Here is a 23,388-nt window from a genome sequence, read left to right on the forward strand (position 1 = left end):
TAGTGGCTCTTATGTGTCATTATTTCTCATCACACTGCTTTGTAATGGCAATCATGAATTAGGTTTATTTCTCCGGTTCTTTTACAGACTTTTATGAAAAGATGAAAAGTAAGAATTTTTTAGATCCGAGGTTGATTACAGAATAGCTTCTTTTGTGTTCAAGATAAAAAGAGAAAATCCTACTACAAATAAGATTAAATTCAACTCTAATCATTTGCCTATCTGCCTGAGACGTAACTGCATGCTGGGTTTTGCAGTAAAACAACTACTCCTTGTAGGTGCTTGACCTTTTTTTTTTTTTTTTGTTAACACAAAAAGTGTCCTTCACGACAAACTGGGTTGACAGAAGGTGATGTCCAGAGTGTGATGGTCAATCAGGTGAGAGGTGCAGGGATCAAATGTGTTCTCTCAAGGACCCTTCAAGAAAAGCGGGTTCAGGCTTTTCTGGATGTATTTTCTGAAAATTTTGGATAAAAGTTTTACAGACAACCTTAACAAAATTGAGCTATAGACATTACTTTTTATTACCAGATGACCAATGATGATGATTAACCAGTTGGTCATTGCCAACTCTGGGTCACCCTATGGATCACCATTCTTGCTTTGTAAATCCATAAGGTTTTGTTGGTGAAAATACTGGAGTAGGTCATCAGATCTTTCTCCAGCCATTGCCTTAGTTGGCCTGAATAGGATCACGATGCAGTTATACCCCTTCGCCATGTTGAGGCCTACAGTCGGGTTTGAAGGGGGGAACCAATATGGACCCTTAAGAGATGCATCTTCATTTACATGAATGTACCAACTTTTTGGTGGCACCAGGGTTGTCAATCAAAAGGGTTTGTCCCACAAAAGCAAGTTATTCCCTAGCCATTGAATAGCAGCACTGGTCTTGCGTAGCCTTTATGAAACTTGCATTCTCACAGAGATCATACTTGATATAATGTATTATTTTCCTACTTATCTACAGCTGACTTCTGAAAGCCCTGTCTTATGACAAAGTCTGTGAGGCTTGGCCTAAATCTCATGTAAATGGCCATACTCTGAGATTTATATCACATGGATGCTGAGTATGGAGGGGGGGGGGGGGGGGAAGAATTGCATCTAGCAGAAATTCCAGTGCTCTATGGGTCTTTGGATTTGGCACTGCTATGTCAGTGAGCCCTGATCAGTGGTGCGCCACCAATAGAGGCAGACTATATGATTGCAATGAGGCCCACAGGGCACAGTAGTCCATGGCCAAATGGCCCTGTACACAATTCCATCTGAGGAGCCTTTAGCCACCATTACTGAGCCTCCAGCTACCAGTAGGAATTTTCATATGTACTGATGCAAGTTGCTGGGCATTGTATGCGCAATCTGCCTGCTCTCCCAGTCTCCTGCACACTGTACTCTTGACAGTAGGAAGGAGAGGAGTTGGATTATGTTAATGGCATATAGCCATTGTTGAGCTCAGATATGTGCGAGTATGAGGACTATTTTTACGGTGGCTGGAGGTTTGGCAGCAGGGACTAGAGGATCATCTGGTGGGACATTGGGAGGGGCATGGTGTATAGCTGTAGGATGGGGGAAGAGTATGCAGAGGCAAGTTGTGGTTTTAAGAAGCCTTTATGATAGTAAGGAGCTGGATAGACAAGGAAAGGAAATCACTGGTTTCATATTCACATGATTTTCTCACCTGTGTGGAGCCAGACTTGTAGTGTAGAACTTGTATTTGACTAGATGGTGACTGCATTACTTAAAGGTATACACGAGTTGAGCCCACCAGGCTATAAATATTGTAAAAGGAAGAAAAAAAAAGCATTCATGTGAACATAAGTTATGGCTGGATGTGTAGAGGCCCATCAATTAAAATAATCATTATGCAAAAATGAAGCACAGCACAAAACTGAAGGCTTAAAAAGACGTTGACTTGCAGATGAACCAGTGAAATTCAAGTCTTCAAATAACATAGACAAGGAAACGGCTTCATTAAACATTACGCCTTTCTTTCAACCCAAGCATTCTTGATATTGCCAAGACAAAGTCTGCCATGCCCCTGCTAATATTTCATGCGCACCGATGACGGATGCCTACATTTTTCTCATTCTTTCACAACATGAGATGATGAAGCTTGCAAAGGAACAAAAAGGAATCGGCCCAGTGCTGAAAACATAATGGATGGACTGTGGGCTCGGAGTAGGGAGACATTCAGTGACACCTGGCAACCTGAATGCTTCACCAAGTTGATTTAATGGGATTTTCCATATGACTTTTTATAAAAAATCTACTACAGGTCGTCTGGTAGTTGGCCCTGCGTCAGCTGGCATAGGTTACTATCTGGAGCAGGACTTCTTCCAAGTAAAACTGCCTACCCCGCTGTGCCTCATCAACAGTTGGGCGGTACCTCACTGGTAAGACCCACTGCAAAAACTGAGAAGCATTGATTTTTATTTATTAAGCGGTGAGGTAGATTAACCATATAGTGTGAACTTTAACATCTGCAGTTAGATGAAATGGGGAGTTTTACACATGTATATGGTAAAAACTCATATGTGAGTTAAAGTGGAAAATCCCATTTTTATGACGGCGTTATGGGCTTTACAGGTCCAGGAAATATATTTGCCAACAATCTAAGGCTACAGAATACATCTACAGTATATTTGGTATAGGTAGCCAATTGTCCTATGCAGTAAAGAAAAGAGCCACACCTAGGAATGCAGAGTGAGGGTCAATCACTTCTGAGTCAGAGGTTCCATCTGGAGTAGCTTTCCGTAAAACTCCAGAACCTAACCATAGAGCTCTAAACGTATTTTCGAGTTAGTCTGGTACTAATATGTAGGGATAGTGTAACAAAATTAAACTTCAATATTTTATTTATCGTATTAGTGAAAATAACATATGAACGGATTTTTATTAAATTTACCTAAAAATGGCCATCAAACTAAATAAACTTATTCCTTGTGGTCATTGCAAACTGGAACAGTATGTTTGCCAGAAATGTCCTTGCTGCAGGAGTAGCATAAGAACTTGGTCATCCTGTGCTTCTGGTATAGACAAAATGCACTAATTTTGTTTGTGCTTTAAAAGTGTTAATGGGGGGGAGGAAATTGGTACAGTGTTAGCCAGTAGAGCAAAATGTGATTGTTCTCAGCAAGAGAAACCAGGTAATCTTGTAGATATGATACCTTTTAATGGCTAACAAAAATACATGATGTTAAACCAACGCAGGGTTCTACTTCCGGCTTAAATTAACTAGATCCGTGGCATGAATATTTATACACACATACTTCTGACAAGGCACAGACAAGGATGTGATTGGTTTGCACTTAAAGGAATACTGCAACAGCAAACAAACTTTTTTAACTAGACACTGATAAGGGAGTAAAAGTTTTATGGTTCCTGAATTATTGTTGGGAGGGACCAGGCCAGCAGTGTTATCTGTGCTATAGATGTCTTATACCTCCCAGTCACGCATGAATCCTTGTGAAGAATTTAACCCACTATTCAAAGTGCCAAAAGTTGTTATAAATTTATATTCCCAAATTCTTCTATGGCTTTGTGACTTGAAACCGCCCTTCAGTATCATAGCCCTCATATGCTCTAGGTCGTGTCCATGACTAGAAAAGTGCTCGGCCACAGGTAATTCTGTCTTTCTCTGTTTAATTGTGTGGCAATGAGATCTCATCCTGGCTTTCAGTTTCTGTCCTGTTTCTCCAACATAAAGGCCCCTAACAGGATATTTACTGCACAGGATCAGGTACACAACATCAGACGTGGAACATGTGAATGTCCCCGGGATCTTATAGTCCTGCTGTGTGTTGGAGATCCATATCCTCTCCGTTGTCAGTACATGTGAACAGGTCTTGCAGCTTCTTACATTGCAGGGATAAGTTCCTTTTTGTGTATCAGAGGGCAATGCACTCCTGATTCCAAAATTCCCCAAATTTGGCAGTTGCATGTAACACAGAAGTGGAGGGTGCGGGAATATGGTTTTCAGAAGTCATCCTTGTGTAGGGTATGATGGTTTCTTTGCAGTTTTCCTTAGTACCTCTATCTGCAGATTGAAGGTCACTACTAAAGGTACACAATTGTTTCCTTCTCTGTGTATTGGAGTAGCTGATTTCTGGATATCCTGGTAGCTCTGGTGATTTGGTCATCAATTGAGGTGGGATGGTAGCCCTGATTTTAAAAATGTCCTTTTAAGATGGTACAAATGTTCCTCTCTGTTGGGTTGGAGCAGATCCAGTTGTATCTGATAAACTGGCTGTAAATTATCAACTTTTTGATGTGTTTAGGGTGGAATCTGTCCCATCTGAGGTATGTTGGCCGATCTATCGGTTTCCAGTATAGGGATGTTTGTATTGAGTTGTTTAAAATTTTTATGGTGGTGTCCAAAAAGTTGATTTCTTTATATGAGTAGCTTAATGTCAGGTTTATGGTGGGGTGAAATGCATGGAATCTCTCATGGAATTTTATTAAAGTGTTGTGGCAAGTACTTCTCATTTTTAAAACATCTTTGATACTTGCTTTTAAAATCCCTCCTCAAGATTACAGTATCGAAACGATCCCGCAAAGATTGCCCGGTGAGAGGGTCTGTGAGACTGTTTAGTGATTGAGGGTTAAACAGTGCTTCATGCTGCGCTATTTTGTGCATGAAAGTGCTTGAGTACAAGATGGTTAATGGGTTCAATCTACCTCCGTTCATCCCGTGAGCCGAACAATACGGAAACCAGAAATGCTGGACTGAAATCAAACGATGGAATATATCCACAATGTGAACAAGCCCTAAAATTACTTCTGTTCTAATGCAATTTCGGTGCATGACAATCCCACTCTTTTCACTGCATGTATGTGCTTTTTCTGCGGGCATGGTCTATCTGTATTCCCTGCTTTTTTTCACCCAGGAAGGCCCAATTGATGTCACTATGTTCTTACCCACCATCTGCAACATGCGTAAAAACACAGTGCTAACACAAGCAACTCCATATTTGCTGGATTTTTATGCAATCCCATTGACTTTGATGGACAAGTTCAGTCCGTAATTATGGACCAAATTAAGATATGCTGTGATTTTTTTCACACGACCAGTCAGTGGATGAAATAAAATGCTCATCTGAATACCCCAATACAATTAATGTGATTTTACACTGTCCATACTACTTCCATACAAAGAATCTGGACAGTAAGTACCCTGTGTGAATGCTCCCCTAGGGCTTTAGCACACGAGCGTATGAGAGATGTACCCAACATTCTTGGACGCAACTGTCGTTGCACAGCACACACGTGTTGTGCAAGACCTGCTTGTGGTGCACATTGAATGTCCGATTCTAGTCTGTGATAACATGATGTGCATGAAAAAATGACCACGTGCATAGCCTAAGTGGCTATAATGGGTCTATGTGGCGTCCATGAAATACAAGGATGGCACATGGACCGAATACACGTTCGTGTGTGTGAGCCCTTCTATATTTGCAGAAAGAATATCAGAGGAACAACACACTGTAAAGTTGTTATAACTTATAAGACAAGGTGCTGCAGAATACTTTTTTTTTCACAGGAAATACAAGAACTTTCTAAAATAAGACATCACAGATCCTTTTAAGCAGGCATTTATGTGCCTGTCGAACGCTCATGGGAAACTGGCCTTAACCTGCTTTCACATAGCATTTTGCAGCATTTTTTTATTAGTGGCTTACTTTGTGACCAGATGTTACTTTCAAGTTTAAAGTGAAGTTTAAATTGCACAACTCAACAAGTTGACTTTGTACATTGTTTATGCGTGTGTATATATATAATTTATTTATTCTTTATTTTTTTCAAAGTGCAGTATCCCCTGAGTATGACGTGTTTTCTGGTATTTTTCCCATTAGACTTCTCTCGGACATGTTTTTTAATCTTACAAAATAAAAAAACACCACCGCAAATGCTTGGAAAGCTACCCTGAAAAACAATTGTTAGAAATAAACAGAACTTGAATTTCATCATGGTTATCTATAAAAAAAAAAAAAAGTTTAAAACCTCCAAACATAGAATACTTAAACCTCTAACTAATTTATACTGGGATACAGCCCACCCATCCCTCAACCAGACAGATTGCTTGTTGGTAGTCCATCAAGTCCCCCCACCCCCAGCTCTTCCAGAAATATAGATATACAGATATAACTAAGTGGGGAAGTAAATGATATATAAATGCTCAATTACTTGCACAAAACTTGGTAAATCTCCATAACAATTGTGTCAATGGAACATTTTATCATTTTAATGGCATCACACACAGAAGTGGCCGTAGATGGGGAAAAAAGCTTTTGCATAATTTCCTTTACTAGGGTGACACTGATATATGTTCTTGATCATGTGAATAGCTGTTTTCACATTCCTCACGGCCTTAAGACTACCATTGAATGTAGGTGATATGTAGTGAGCAGAAGTTGAATACATCATGTGCATGCTAAAAGAGTATACAAGCCAGAATTCCTTTTAGATATTTGGGAAGGTCTATCAAAGCCAACGTCAAACACCGCCTTTTTTTTTCCTGCTATACAACTACCTTTTATTGAAATTGGCAAACAAGATGGGGTCATCACAGCAAAAAATAAAAAGTTCTATCACAACTATCCTGCATACAAGTTAACTGTACCAACCACTGGGGACAGAACCATAGAAGATTTATAGGTTCCAATAGCACCTGCCCCCTTCCCCCCTTCCCCAGTAACTAATGGGGCTCCTCAGCCGGTCCGCCTAAGAGGACTGCAACATGTAATTTGTAGGACTTTGCAACAGATTTTGCATTGGCGTCTATAAGCTTCAAGGTTTACCTCTGCCAACCCCTGTAAGTCACTAGACTATCCTGTGTGTGTATGTGTGTGTATATATATAATATATATATATATATATATAATGCGCCTGTACACACATGCTGAGATTAATGCACTCCCAAGAAGAGCTTTCAGAATTGGCAATGGGGCGAGGTGCATTTTAATGCTTTATCTATGGAGTCCAACAATATTGGGATGGTCTTTACTCTCTCGTATCACAGTTTACCTATAAAAATGCGGACTAGTTTGGTGCTTAAGGACACAATGGTATTTGGTGCCTTTTTATCTCCACGTTTAAAGTTCACTTTTCCATTCACTGAGCTATGTGAGTGATTATTTTTTGCACGACTACTTGTACTTTTCATTTTTATCATTTTAGGGTACATATGACTTTTGATCACTTCTTCAATTTCTAGCAGGCAGATGAAAATAATTCTTTTTACAGTGTTTAATGTGGGCTAAATAATATTTGTTTTATTGCATGGGTCGCTACAGGCACGTCAATAACTATTATGTATTTTCTTTTACGTTTTTTTTTCCTATGCCCCAGTAGGGACTTGAACATACGATCCTGTGATTGCTCATGTAATACTTCTGTATTGCAGCAAATTATTTCTATTCTTTTACCTTGACAGCCATGGCAGGCCTTAAGGGCACCGTTATGCCACTGGCTGCTACAGGAATCCATCAGTCCTCAAGGATTGCACTGCAGGGGGCTGATGTGGTCACAGACGGAGCCGCCTCCTTATAAATCCCTTAGATGTCATGGTCGGCACTGACCACAGCATTGTAAAAGTGAAGAGGCTGGGATTGGAGTTATCCTTGATCATGGCCATTACCCCCGGGTTCTGCTATATAATACAGCAGAGGTATGCAAGTGATGGTGCTGGCACAGCTCCTTGGCTCATACCATCACTGTTTCTTAATAGTATGATGACTCGAGCAAAGGATATGCGAACCGCAAGGGGTTAAGAGCCTGAGATCTGCCCAATGGGATGGGTCATTGTTTTTCTATAGGCTGTATAGTAATTTATAGGATTATGTTTAGATTACTTTTTAAGTTTTTGTATTTTTGTGGTGGTGTTTTTTTTTATTTTTTAGAATTGTAAGTTGGGGTATTTTGCAATCGCTGTGTTTCAAGTAAATATCACATTTTATATATTTTTCTTTTCTAGTGCTTTCAGCACAAAAAGTTTTGAGAGATACAAATGAATCCGGGCCACAAAATAACAATGTCCACCTCATGCTGGTCACAAAGCTGCTAGCCAGCCCCTGTATGATGGGAAAATTTGCATAATTGTTTGTTAACCTTCCACGACAGATGCTTGTAATTCCTGTCACATACATGCGAGCTGAACATTCTCAGTTTGATTTAAGAAGCCAAAAAAAAGTTTCCTTTTGATTTTCTTTTTCGTTCCTTTGGAGATCTTAAATTCTGCTACTCTATACTCTAGTTATGTGTAACTAAATTCAATTGCTGTTTAAAAAAATAAATAAATAAAGCCTAAAACTACGGATTCCAACTACGGAGACAGACGCTTTACCTTGGAAATGAAATAATATTATTAAAGATTTCAAGTTCCTGTTACATATAATTACATGGGGCAAGTGGGCGTAATAACGGCCTGCGTGATAGACAAGTATTGTTAGGCAATAAGTAATATGACTTGTGTGATGCTTTTAGCAGGCTTCCTCAATATCATTTAGATTACTTTTATATTGTCACTTATTTTATTGGAACCAAAGAGGAAAAAAATCACTAAAAAGTTGTAATGGTAATTTTACCCAGAAAAAAGGCTTTGGACACCCTTATACAATGTGATTAGAGATGAGCGAGCGTACTCACTAAGGCAAATTACTCGAGCGAGTAGTGCCTTATGCGAGTACCTGCCCGCTCGTCTCTAAAGATTCGGGTTCCGGAGGGGAGCGGGGGAGAGCGGGGAGGAACGGGGGGGAGATCTCTCTCTCACTCTCCCCCCTCCCCCTGCTCCTTCCTGCTAACTCCCGCGACTCACCGCTCTCCCCCGCCGTAGAGACGAGCGAGCAGGTACTCGCATAAGGCACTACTCGCTCGAGAGTAGTTTGCCTTAGCGAATACGCTCGCTCATCTCTAAATGTGATGCTTTCAGTATCATTTTTTTTAATGTTTCCATTTTGAAATTATATCAATTTGGATTTACTTAGTCCAGCTTTTTTTTTTTACTGTTTTTATACTGGAGATTGGGTCAATGAGTCAAAAATTGATTTTCCTTGAACCAGCACAGAAGCTATTGTTAAGAGTCAATTCTGAACAGGGATGAGTTATAAGTGGTGACCACAAGGGTCTCTTCCGGGTTCTGTTCTTTTTAAAATGTTGGTAAGTGACTTAGGAGGAGGTTTAATAAGTAAGGTCTGTCTGCTGATGACACAAAAGTATGTAATAGGCTTGACACTCCTGGTGGTGTCTGCAAAATGAAGAACAATTTAGTTTAACTGGATAAATGGTTAAAACAATGGAAACTGCAATGCAATGTTTGCAAATGTAAAATAAAGCACTTGGGGAGAAGAAATGCTCAGACTGAGTATCATATTGGTTGTTCTGTGTTATCCAGGACTTCAGAAAAGAAGGATTTAAGAAGTTTTGATTGCTGATGACTTCAAAATGCTGCCTCCTCACACTGTGGACTCCACAAAAGTAAGTAGGATGCTCGGCTGCATAGTTAGAGGTATAACCAGTAGAAAGAGGGAGATTGTGATTCCCCTGTGGTGAGACCATATCTGGAATATCGGGTTCAGGGCTGGAGGCCTCCTCTACAGAAAGACATTGATAAACTAGAACAAGTCCAAAGATGGGTTATAAAAATGGTGGAAGGTCTCAAGGACAAAACGTATCAGGAAAGACTTAAAAGAACTTAATTTGTACACCATTGATGAAAGAAGGGATAGAGGGAAAATGACTGAAACCTTTATAGATGTTAAAGGTATAAATAAGATTTAGGAGGGAAGTAACAGTAGAACAAGGGGGTACAGTCTGAGATTAGTTACAGGAGAAATAAAAACAAGTGATGTCAGGAAGTATTAATTTATTTAAAGAGTAGTAGGTACTCAGAAGAAACTTCCAGCAGAGGTGGTTGGAAAATCAACAATAAATTAATTCAAGCATGCCTGGGATAAGCATATATCATGGCATATATTCCACCAGGTATTGAAATCGTTCTACTGGAATATTGGCCCAGGAGGACAGTATAGCTTCTTACAGTTTCTGCAAATTAGATGGAGGTGCTGAAATTCTCAGAACAGCTGACAGGAAGGGTTCATAGATTCATGCTGCTCACATGAAATTCTGATCCTCTTATCAGCAGGGTGCCATAAAGATTTGACTTCTGACCAGGCAATGTTTTTCCACTACTAAATGACCCACTTTATGCACTCTTTTGCCCACTAGAGTTGCTAATTTCTGTTTCTCTCAGACATCAATGGTGCTGGAACTGGTCATCTGCTGTTATAGCCTATCCACACTAAGGGATGAAGAGTTGTGCATTCGGACACATTTGAGTGAAATTTGCTTGACTGTGCCCCACCTGTTCATCAGAATGATTCCTAACATCCTCCTCTGACTCCTTTTGTCGATGAGTTCTTTATGTCCGCAGGATCCCCTTTTGCTGGATATTTTCCTTGTTCACACTATTCTCGGTACACTCTCCACAACGTTGCATGAGAAAGCCCTAAAAGGTTGACAGTTTTTGAAATACCGTGCCTGTCTAGTCTAGATGACCAATGATTATACCTGTTTTGAAGTCACTCGGATCGCTTAATTTTCCTATTCTAATGTGGGTTCACACTGAAACTGATCCACGGAAAACTTGTCACTTGATTTTATGCTGCTCTTCGGGGTCATGAGTATAATTTTCCATAGAAAGAAACTATATTTGTGGAAGGGGCAGGATCTCTAAGAAAAGTGGTCAATCAGTGTATATGTACAGATGGGTCTTTCTTTAGGTTGACTTTTAACAGGATGTGATAGCACGGTGTGACATACTATCAGGGTAATTACTTTACAATGTGTTGTGTTAAGAGAACAATAGCTTTTTAATGGGTTAAGATAAGATAACTTTCTGCACCATGCTATCACAATCAAGTTAAAATAGGTCCTATCTGTACATATATCATGTATAAGAGATGAGAGAGATGAAGCCAGGAGAGGAGCTAAAGGAATCCAGTGGATCCCACTACAGATAAGTGGTAGGCTGGCTAATCATCCCAGTGTTAGTGAAATGAATATGACACCATGTTCTATCCTATGCGTAGCCATTTTGTGAGCAAGTAGCCATCTTCTGTGTCAATGATTTTGACTTTTTCATTAACAAGATTTGCTAAAATGTATTAAAGAATAAGAAGGGATGTCAATGATTAGAACATTCCAAGGCCCTAGAATGTCTCGGGTCATTGTGTGCTCTGTTCTCCTGTCTTTCTCTAAACAATTATTGTTTAGATTTACTGTTCCAAGAAGGTAATCATGTATGGTCAACTTTGCGCCTGCGTGCATTTGGTAGGCATTTTAGATGTTAAATTCCTTATCTTGTATATTTATATTTTGTTTGTTTCTTTGACCAATAGTGGCAAATCAATTATAATAGATTTGAATTATTGTAATTGAACATGTGACCCTATATAAACTGTTGCCTGTCACTCAATAAACAGATAAATTTGATGATGCAAAGAGTTGATGTGGTGATAGTTATTCTCCTGAGCTCAGCTTACCTCTAACATTGAATTTGGGCGCCAATAGCATATCATATAGCAAATATTGGTTTGCTATAACACCAGCATTGAGAATTACATATGTTTGAGGAAATTGGGGTAAATGAAAATATGAAATTATAATGCTGGAGATTAACGAGGAAGGAGGAGGCATGGGCAACTAAATGAATGATAGCTATGGTGTGATACTGAAATCAGGAGCAAGGGTGATTCAGGAACCACTGTCTTGGGCACCAAGAGAGCTTCTACCACCCCTCAATGGGAGTAGACATTTGCTTTTAGTGTTAATGGATAGTCCTTGACATGTAGATGCCATGAATTATGTAGAATGTCAACATGGATTATACTGCTCTCCTCTATCCTTTGCAGTTGCTAGTACCAGGGTCTGAATATTCTAATTGGTTACTAACCCTGCATTTTAACTACAATGCTCACAGAGGGAACTAAACTGCATAGTAAGTTAACTAGAAACGTTTTCCTGGTCTTGTTTGTTTCATTGGGCAGCCATATATCTACCAGTGTCTCAAGACGTAAAAAGTTGTATTTCCTTAACGGTCCAGAGAAACCGTTCCACAACATTTCTAAATCTGGTGTCAAAATATACAGATGGGAGAGTGATGCCCAGTAACATTATATAGTCTATACAGAGTTTGGCTTTACAGAGGAGCACAATAATTAACAAATCTTGTAACATTTAGGTTGTGATTTCTGAAGTTACTGTATATTCCTTTTAAATAACGTCATCTAGCGAAGTCAGTGAATCTGGATACTGTGTTCAATCTAATATTTTCACAGTTAAAGGTTTTAGTAATAGATTTGGTCTTAATGGAAAGGCATGGGGATATTTACATTAACACAACGATGGGGAAAGTTAGCAATTAACGCAGTTTGGAAACAGCATGCATGCCATTATAGGTAATCTTTATAGCGCACAAAGAGATTCTTTTTTTAAAAGGTTATATAAATGTTCTCAGAAAATATGGAAAGTGCAAGAGGGAAAGATGGTAACGTAAATGTAGATATCTGTAGAAAACAAGTTATTTCATGTATAATATATTAAAAGGGTTTTCTGAGATTTTTTTCAAGTTTACCCTCCAACCTCACTTTTTCACATAGAAGCCAGAGCCACCAAATGTGCCTGTTTGGTGCTCCAGTGAAAATCTGCGTGATCTGTGATGTTATAAGGTCTTAAGGCCCTAGTCACATCTCATATACACACCACATATTGATTTGATTTACATTTCACTTTGCTTTTTGATAGTTAACAAAAATAAACTATTTAGGCCAGTTTCACATCTGTGGCGGAAGTTATGGCACAGATCCGGCTGAAAAAAACTGGGAGGAAAAGCGCTGCTTCTATCACTTTTTCTTCTGTCCAAAAGTCGGTCAGTTGGGCGGGAAGCAGGCGGACCCCATTATAGTCAATAGGGTCTACCAAGCTCTTTTCTGTTCCGTTCACAGATGGAACCGTTTGGCTGTAGAGATTCCCCTTTCCTGCTCCCCGAATGCAATACCTATGCAGTTGTGAAACCACCCTAAAACTTCTATTTTTGATAGCATTCTTACTTTGCAGTATTTCTCCACACTTGCCTAAGACGTTTGCTTAGTACTGTACATCATGGAGTTGGGAAGATAAATAGTTTAGATATATTAGAATTCTCCTACCGTCCATTCTTTGGTCTCGAGCACAAAATCCCTTATTCTAAAATGTTAGAAGATATTTCATAGACAGAGAGACAAAAATACAGAAAATATTTCCTTGAAATGGGAACTGACATTGTTATAAGTGTGGGAAAGAATGTTGCCTTAAGTGGCAAGCCAAGATAATTCATGTTCACACATAGATGGTGGGAAATTGCATTATATACAATTACTACAACTCTCTCATCAAACTATTTCGACATTAGGAAAGAGATAAATTCTTCTATGCTGCCACTGAGATCTGTGCTCCTCTATGCAAAGACTTTGTGCTGAAGTTCTCCCTGTGTATTTCTGTGGGTCAGAGGTGAAAATAAAGATATTCACCACTTAATTTCTTTCTGACAGAATAATTACTGACTATATAGGGCTAATCATTGGGAAAAAGCATCGGTACTATCACGGCGCTGATGATGCTTGGGTGCAGGCATGGGTCACATAATGAGCACAATGGTGCATGCATGGTGTCATTTAGCAAACGAACACCATGGGAGAAACTTTCCCCTTCTGTGTTGGTGCCGATCGGCTGACTGAGCAAACAGCTTAATCAGCCTATCAGTGTTTCTCTTGGGGTACTTATTCAGATGCTTGTTGACAGAGGATGCCAGTAACTCATGTGATTTACAGGTATTGTTCAGTGGTTACAGGTATTTGTCCTTAAGCCTCTGAGTACTCCTTTTGTACCTTTTAGGCTGCATTCACACGAACATACATCGGCTCGGTTTTCACACCGAGCCGATATACGTCATCCTCATCTGCGGGGGGGGGGATGGAAGAGCCAGGAGCAGGAACTGAGCTCCCACCCCCTCTCTGCCTCCTCTCCGCCCCTCTGCACTATTTGCAATGGAGAGAGGTGGGCCAGGGGAGGGGCTAATTCTCGCAACTTAGCCCCGCCCCGTTCCGCCTCCTTTCATTGCAAATAGTGCAGAGGGGCGGAGAGGAGGCAGAGAGGGGGCGGGAGCTCAGTTCCTGCTCCTGGCTCTTCCATCCTCCCCCCCTGCAGATGAGGACGACGTATATCGGCTCGGCGTGAAAACCGAGCCGATATACATTCGTGGGAATGCAGCCATAAGTATTAGCTTTGTACTTTTCTCTCCCCTGTCTGTCTGTCTCTCTGGAACTGTGTTTGGTTATCTTTGTGCTTTGATTCTTGGCTGTGTTATTTTCTGCCCATTCTCGTCCTGTCCTTTTGTACTACATTTTGCTCTGTTTCAGACTGAAGGACATTGTAGGGTGACAAGTTAAGTTCTAGCTGCAGGGTTGCCTCCTTCAGGACAGTTGCACCACTTGTCCAGCAGGATTAGTTAGGGCTTATTTAGGGAGAGGTTCTAGGTTCTTGCCTCTGGCTATTCCCTTGTCCCTACTGTCTAGCTTTTAGGTAGTTTCCAGCATTGTACATGTCAGCCAATCCCCGTCTTCCATTTCCGAATTTGCTTGAAAGAATGTTAACTAGTCTGAATGGACATGACAAGCACTAGAGATATGCCATGCCTATTCATGTCCTGTTGGCTCTGCTCATCTTTTTACAGTAGTTATAAGGTTATAGTAAGTGGTGGACCTTCTAAAACAACTCAGAGGAGTCAATGGGAGACAAAGTGGAAAAACGCTTTTCTAGAGCTGTTATAATAATATCGAACAACTTTCAGACTGCTCACGGCAGTCTTTATTTCCAAACACAGCAAACAAGAAAAAGTGTGCTTTAAAGTCCCAGAGGTACCTCGCAGGGTCCTCAAGTCTATACAGCAGACAAATGTAGTTTGCACTATCCAAGTGCTCAGGGGGTTTCTCCTCAGGCTGTCAGGCCCTGACTTCCTGGAGCTGCAGCCTTTTATGCTCCAGTAATGAAGTCAGGGCCTACAACTGGGCTTCCAGAGAACTAGGGTGAAGCTATGAACTGGAGCGCTACCCCGTCCAGACTAAAAGCCTGGGAGGGAGGTATACTCCATCCTCAACTTCACCCTTTGCATGTCTACAATAGGTACACTCTTCATACATTAGGCACATGTCAAGCCGTCTGGGTACCTACACAGAAATATAAGCCATCCATGAGCTGGAATAGATTTCTCCTCTCCCCGCGAGTTCTGAATTTTATACTCAATGCCATTAAGGAAGCATAAATAATATATTATTTTCCTATTATTACAATATTCATCATTCAGTTTATTTGACAGAAAAGGAAATCTGAAGAACGTATATTGAATGGTATAACTATTGTGTGTAAAACTCATTACATGTCCTCACACTACCATGACCACTGTCAGCCACAAATTATTTTGATAGTTTTTCAGTCTTTGGGTCTTATTTCTTAGAATTTCATTATTCACTGTCACACCTTTTTTCTAGTGCGAGTAGGTAACACCATCTTCGTTAAGTGGCCCTCACTTAACAATGGAGTGAGTTACTGGACCCATAGCCTCTGACAGTGACGTCCTTGGTCCACACATATCTAGTATGTGTTGTGTACTCACCTGTGCACTAGCGCTGTCTCATCATCTCTCTAGGCACCAATGAAATTAATTATGGTGGGGCTGGTTGAGGTGTTGCGCGATGTATAGATAGAGGCGCTGTTTTTTAAAATGGCAATACAATGGCCTCTGTGCTAGTTGTAGGTATTTTATACTCTGGCTTGCTTTATGCTTTGTGTTGGAACCTGACCTTGAAGCTAACTGTTGGATTTCCCTCTGTACTGCATCCTGATTTTGGCTGCACACCGTTACATGACCCATGGCTTATATGACTACACTCATGCTTACTCCAATCAGTGCCGGATTAGACCCTGTAGAGGCTCCTAGGCAATTAAAATCTCAGGCCGTCCCCCTTTCACATGATCTCCTAATATGTTTTTCATTTTATCAACCAGGATGTGGATGCTCTCAAAGCTTCTAATCACGAATATTCTACTAGGACCTGGAGTTGGCGGGAACTTGCGGCACACTAACTCACAGAAAGTTTAGTTTCTCAAGGTTTCTCATGTGTGCACTCTTGTGGGATATCATTGAACTAAGTCATGTAGCGTGCACGTCCGCTGCTAGATGGAGAGGACAATCACTACTGTGCATTACATATACGTAGGTTGCACCACAATCTTTTAGAAACTGACAGCTGACAGAAGATGAGCTTTAAAGAGCAGAACTGTAATGTGAACCTCATGTCTATGGTTTATGTACTTCAAGTTGTTAAAGCAACCATCCAATTTCAGGACAAAATTGTTTCCCAAAACTGGAGGTTGGAGTGGTGTCTTACCTGTACTTTATCTTCTCTTCCTGGCCCCTCCATTCTGCTGGTTTGCTGCATCGTTTTTGAGCAGTCGCGATGGCTGCCGCCATTTTCTAGCATTCTAATAGATGCTGTGAAGTAGTCTGTGATTATGTGAGCAGCACTGGCCAATCAAAGAGCAGCTACAGTCCATTAGTAGTCGTAACACTACCAATGCACTATAGCTGCTCTGGTATTCCAAAGACGGTGGCTGCCTGAAAAATGGAACTGGAACCAGCAAACTGAACAGAACTTTTTCCTAAAACCAAAGGGGTAGATTACATTAATACAGTATTTTCTATATACCATATATGATGTAAAGTTTTACTGTCTCTGAGATAATTCATTTTTTCCTATCTTTTGGAAACAATTTTGTCAAATGAATATTATTTTGATCTGTTGTCACAGGGCCCCTAAAATCTCTGTTACTTGACCTTGGGCTTGTCTGACTATACTTATCTATTACTCTTGCACTTATGACCAGGAGCGAGTCAAGTGCCTTATCCAGAAGATGGGTGCTATAGGTGAACTGTGCCGTCACGATGATTCTTTCCTTGGTTATTGCAGCAACCTGATTATTACAGTTTATATACTAGGAAGACCGCTTAGTTTACCTTAGGGTGCAAGAGGATAAGGTGACCCGCATCAGCAGCTGGGCTCCATAAAAAGTGCAAGGCTTGCTATTGTTGTGCTTACACCCTTGCCTACCATTGTACTTCTTTAGGGGAAAAGCCTACCTTTAATGTTCTAGCATCTATAACTTGGTTGCATGTCTCTTATGGGAAACATACTGATGAATGTTAACCAGTCAATTTGGCCCACAATGTGATAGAAACCTCTCAAGCCTGTATTACAGCAGATAAAGTAACCTATGTGACTGAAGAGAATACTAAATTCACATTAACCTCTAACCCATAAATTAATGGCATTTTACTGATTGCATGTTAAGCAATGTCAATCATTCTGTAGAAAGCTGTTCGCATTTTTAGTGGAGACGGAGGTGAAAGCTCAGTATGAAATATGTTTGTACAGACGACAGCATAAAGAAGCAAATAATGACAATCATTTGTATCTCGGCAGGAATTTACATAATGCAACCAAAAGAAGCGTAAATGATCAAAACACATTTGCCAACGATATGAAAATAATGATTAAGACATCTACGAAGAGCACAACGGGTGACCACCTACAGGAGAAGCAAATATTAGGATTGTAGAATAATGATATTACAACATGATGTTGGTAAACAACGTACATTTCTCCTACACTTACCTAATATCCATTCATTATAAAGTAGAGGCCATGATGCACACAGCAACAAAACTTCAGCTTAGGCCGCTTGCACATGGCGGATCGGACCTCGCATGTGGGATTCCCGCAGCAGAGTTTGACCCGGTGCCCGGGCCAGTGACTCCAGCTTACCTCTCCGCCAGTCTTCTCCTCTGTTGCGAATGTGCCAGCCAGCACATGCGCAGTATATAGGACGCCGTGCCGTCGCTATGGTGATGACGCGGCTCCTGCGGCCATTCTGCAATGATGATGACCGTGCAGAATGGCCGTGGGACAAACGGCTTCCAGTGACTTCAATCGATTTCCGCTCATGGGCAGGAAATCGTGTTTTCTCATAGCATGCTATGGGCTAGATTTGCTGTAAAATCCGGAGGCAGAATCCTGCTACGGATTTTGCAATGTGAATCCACCAGTGTGCAGGAGGCCTTAGGCTGGGTTCACACAGGGCGGATTTGCCGCGGCTTCGCCGCGCGGCATTTGGCCGCGGCAAAGCCGCCCACAGCCGCTAATCTCGGGATTGGCCAGCCATGTGGACGAGATTTCTCAGAAACCTCGTTCACACGGGACGGCCAATCCACTGCGGTAAATCCGGCAGCCGCCACAGCCGCGGTTTCAGAAGATGCAGCATGTCTATTTACCTTTCGTTTTTTGTTTATTTTCGTCGCGGCCGCGCTCTCCTCTATGGGAGCGCTGGCCGCAACGGAAAAGCAAGCGGCCGGGCTGCTTCAAAGCCGCCGCGGCTTAAACCGTGGCGGTTCTCCCGGTGGAAATCTCGCGGTTTTTGCTGCGGCCAAACCGCGAGATTTCCGATGGGAATCAGCCCTGTGTGAACCCAGCCTTAAAGTTGTCAGAACTTTCCTTGACTAGTTAAATGGACTGTGAGTAGAGATGAGCGAGCACGCACGGATAAGACAGTTACTCGAGCGAGCATCGCTCTTCTCGAGTAACTGCATTCTCGTCCGAGCAGGCTCGGGGTGGAGGGGGGTAAGTGGGGGGGGGAGTGAGAGAGATCTCTCTCTCCTACCCCCACTACCCCCCGCCGCCCCCCCCCCCCCAAGTCTGCTCAGACGAGAATGTAGTTACTGGATAAGAGCAATGCTCTCTCGAGTAACTGTCTTATCCAAGCATGCTCACTCATCTCTAACTGTGACATGTATAGAAAAAGGGGCCTCAAAGCAAAGATCAAAATGCCCCTTCAATTATGATACCAGGTTTTGCCACTCAAGACCAAAGAGTCTGCTGTTTGTTTTCCCCTTCACCCTCTTTCCATTGGCAAATTCCCATCCCCTTTTTACTTACAATGTAGAAGAGAAGGAAGTTCTGCATAGGTTCCTGTGACCCAGCAACAAAGGGGTGGGACCACCCAGGACTAAACCGCCCTCTGTTGGAGAGCCTTTGGCTATGGTGAAAGGAGCAATTTTTGGTACGTAAGACTCAGAATGCAGTCACTCCATTCCCACTCATCTAATATGCATTACAGCCAAAGTACAAGGGTCACTCCGAAACCAATGCCTCCTATCTTAAAATGTTGGCACATGATGTCATAAACTGAGTTTAGCATTATAGCGATAGACTCTTAACCCTCTTGCTAATATCCAGTCAATTTTGTTGCTGTGTCACAGATGGAAGCATAGGGGCAGTGTGACAAAATGCCACCTGACATGTCCTCCATGCAGAAAAAATTGCAGCCATTGACATTCATCAAAAATTGCTGAATGTTTACGGAGACCAACCAGTGGATGTTAGTACAGTGAAGCTGTGGATGGTGAAATCTGCAGTGGTGATGGCAATATGAAAGACAACCTACGTTCCGGATGGCCATGCACAGTTACCACACTAAATGAAGAGCGTCTCCATCAGCTCATCCACGTGAATTGGCAGATCATTGTTTCCAACGCTTTGAAGCCGATATTAAGCTTCTTACACAGTTCTCTGGTCGTAATCCATTGATTTACACGGACGAGCTGATTGAGATGCTCTGCATTTTGCAGTGTGACAGCTGTGCATGGCTGTCCCAAATCTGGCTTGTCTTTCACATCGCTGTCACCACTGTTGAAGCATACACCCCAAGCTTCACTGTGCTAGCATCCACTATTTGGTCTCAGCAAGTGTCGATGAATGTCAATGAGTGCAATTTTCTCCATATGGAGGAATTCCGTTGCAAACCATTGCTTTATATGCACTTTCATGTCAGATGATATTTTGTAAGACGCCGTTCTGCTGCCATCTGTCACATGGCAACGAAATTTATCAGTTTTTGGCGGGAAGGTACAAACTCTACGGCCATACTGCCAACATCTGCTTCTGATGTTATGTACCAACTAGTGATGAGCGAGCACACTCGCTAAGGGCAATTGCTCGAGTGAGCATTGCCCTTAGCGAGTACCTGCCCGCTTGAGACAAAAGGTTTGGGTGCCGGCGGCGGGCAGGAAGCTGCGGGGGAGAGCGGGGAGGAGCGGAGGGGAGATCTCTCTCTCCCTCTCTCCCCCCCCACTCCCCCCTGCTGACTGCCGCTACTCACCGCTTCCCCGCGCCGGCACCCGAACTTTCTGTCTCGAGCGGGCAGGTACTCGCTAAGGGCAATGCTCGCTCGAGCAATTGCCCTTAGCGAGTATGCTCACTCATCTCTAGTACCAACATAACAAGATAGGAGGCATTAGTTTGAGAGCAACCCTCGTAAGAGTACGTAGCCAATTACCCTAAGCATGTTCTAGTAAACCATAGTACATGGAAGAATCTTAGTCAAATATTATGAAAACATGCAGATTCCATGTGGATGTTCCCTTCAACAGATTCAAACCCATGGTTAATATTATGGTTAAGGAAAGCCCTCGTAGGCAATCCAGGATTCATGATTATTTTGGGATTCTGGTCAATTGATGGATTTAGCTTACCATACGTAATTTTGAAATGATAGAACTGCTTATACTAATATTCAGTTTCTTAAAGAACGACATCTACTTTAAAAACTCTGAAGCATTCAACCACTAAGTATTGGATTGTTCAATGTGTTTTTATTAGCCCCACATTCTTGAATAGCTGCCTGTGAAGGAATGTCATGGTTGGAGCTAGAAGAAGAGGACAGCGGGGTCCCGGACACCATTGGAACAGTATATCATCTTGACATCCAGTGAAACTGAATATTGATTTGGATTAAAGTGGTTGTCGGGCTGCTGAATTTTTTAATTATTTTAACAGCTCAGAATATTGTGAAAGACAAAAAAGTGATAGTCATTTCACCGTACCCCCATTCTTTAGTATCTCCCCCATCTCCGAACTTCTTGCTTCATGTAAATGTAAGGGGTGCGGTTCTTATTGTCTGTATTATTGTTCTTATGTTTATTTGAGACAGTCAAGACAGCTATGCTGTGGTGTTGGGAGCTAGGGCTCTTCCCTGTGTGAGGCAAGTATAACTTTTTATGGTTTTAGAAAGGACTGCAATGTAATTTTTTTTTTCAAGAGACTATCCCTTTAATACTTCAAGAAAACTGGTTAATGGAGCATTTATTTTAGGAGTTGTACTCATTTTACTGACCTCGGAAGGATGGAGCTCTGAGTCAACCTTAAGTCGGCTACCTGAACCTTGTGGGGATTGAACTCGCAACCTTCAGGTTGTGAGAGTTTAGGGCTGTATTTCTGCTGCCTTAACACTAAAATGGTTGACAGGAACTGCACATTTTTCCTCGGTGAATCCAGAAAATAAAAAGGATCGAAAAAGGAAGTTGAGGACTAACAAGTGAACAATGTACTGGAGATGTATATCATCTTGAAATCCAGTCAAACTGAATATTGATTTGCATTAAAGTGGTTGTCGGGCTGCTTAATTTTTAAAATTATTTTAGCAGCTCAGAATAGTGTGAAAGACAAAAAAGTGATAGTCATCTCACTTCCTTAGTGTCTCCCCCATCTCCGCACTTCTTGCTTCATGTAAATGTAAGGGGTGCGGTTCTTATTGCCTGTTTTATTGCTCTTATGTTTATTTGCTGATATCTGTAGCTTTAAAAAGCTACAGGTTTAAAAAGGGCCAGAAATTGGGAGTAGCTCTCTTGAGTGGGAAGACCACAGGAAGTAGTCAGTCGAGACAGCTATGCTGCAGTGTTAGGAGCTAGGGCTCTTCTCTGTGTTAGGCTGCGGTGCATAGCATCAGCCCTACCGGCACAAAATCCTCATCTGGAAGTAAGGATTTAGCTAGAGGCCATACGTCAGAGAGTCAGCTGCTTTCTCATTCCCTCATACATACTTGCCAATGTTAGCAAGACTGGAAACTGCCAAAACCTGATTATTAATATTCTGGTTAACCGGATTTAAATTCTCAATAAACAGGCAGGGAATACTGGACTGAAATAACCCAACAATCGAGTGTGGACTCTAAGGTCTGACTTTTCCTGGGAATGGGAGATGTAGAACTATTATTGGGCAGCCATATCAGATCCCGGATTCTTCATGACCTATCCTTAGAGCCCCCATGTTACTGCTACCAAGCATACATATTTTCATACTTGGCTTCTCCCGAACCACTCTGCCCGAGTACATGGCTAGGGGCACTATTGTGACGCTGGAGGGACTGGGCCTTGCACTCCCAGTTCCAGAGCTAGCTTAGTCCACCACACTGCAAGCTGATTCATCGATGCCGCTAGAGGTAAGGGTAGACCCCGAGCCTGAATCCTTCGTGCTCTCACATAACCACTGCACCCAGTTTATTTAATGTCTACCCTGCGAATATAGACTTCTCAATTTTTATGGCTGCAACCATAGATGTATTTACACTAGTGAATTCATGGAACTTTCCATAAAATTACTAGTTTTCCCATTACATAGTTGCTGAGCTTTTTTATTTTTCAGCTTCCCCAATCTTTTCACAACATGTGTACTGCGGCTTAATCTGGGAATAAAAATACTGAGCCAACGGAACCATCTGCTGACACAAACATTGACCTTTGGGGCTCAATTTTGCAAATTAATTATATCTGCCTTATGCTGGCAGCCATGGATAAAGTGTTTACAGAATAAAATATATAAGTATCTCACCTTAATGTCAATAATGAGTAAAAATGCAGCTTTACTACTTCAGCCTACTGAAGTCAAGGAAAATTATTGAGAATTGCAAAGCACAGAGAAAATGTTATACCCAGTACAGTAAGAATGGGTTGTTTTATGACTTTATATATGTAACCAGTCAGTTCTTCCCTATATAGAGAAGCGACTCATTGAAGGGGACGAGAATAAGGCCACAGGGTATATAAAAGAAGTAAAGGATGGAGCAAGCAGACCAGGGCTGCCTCCAGTTTCAGGATACGCATGAAGGGACGAATATTTGCATTCATATTTTTTCCCTATGCCTATTTTCTATTGTTATTTAGTATTTAATGAATTTTTTCTTCTCTTATCTTCTTTTGCATTTTTTTTGCATATTCTTATGGTACATTTACAAGGTATTTCACAAAGCAATATGGAACACTGAACGAGAAGTGAACGATTCTCCACATCTAAACAGTTCACACGAGTGCGAACGAGTTACTGGTGACATCACTTGCTTGTTCAAATGAGAATCGTCTCATCTAAAAAGGGGCATAAACTTCCCTATAGTCCAAACCTCCCATTTCTGTCTTAA

The 23,388-nt window shown here is 41.5% G+C and overlaps 1 protein-coding gene across 1 annotated transcript in view; it reads left to right on the plus strand.

Annotated features, from left to right (window-relative positions):
* Nucleotides 1-2,372: 2,372 nt before the first annotated feature.
* CPQ (carboxypeptidase Q) overlaps nt 2,373-23,388 on the plus strand; it is a 459,208-nt gene continuing 438,192 nt past the window's right edge. Inside the window, exon 1 of the mRNA XM_066578371.1 lies at nt 2,373-2,390. The gene's annotated coding sequence lies outside the window, so the exon portion shown is untranslated. The remainder of the gene's footprint in view (nt 2,391-23,388) is intronic.

The sequence above is a fragment of the Eleutherodactylus coqui genome, chromosome 9 (genome assembly GCF_035609145.1).
Source record: "Eleutherodactylus coqui strain aEleCoq1 chromosome 9, aEleCoq1.hap1, whole genome shotgun sequence".
NCBI classification, from domain to species: Eukaryota; Metazoa; Chordata; class Amphibia; order Anura; family Eleutherodactylidae; genus Eleutherodactylus; species Eleutherodactylus coqui.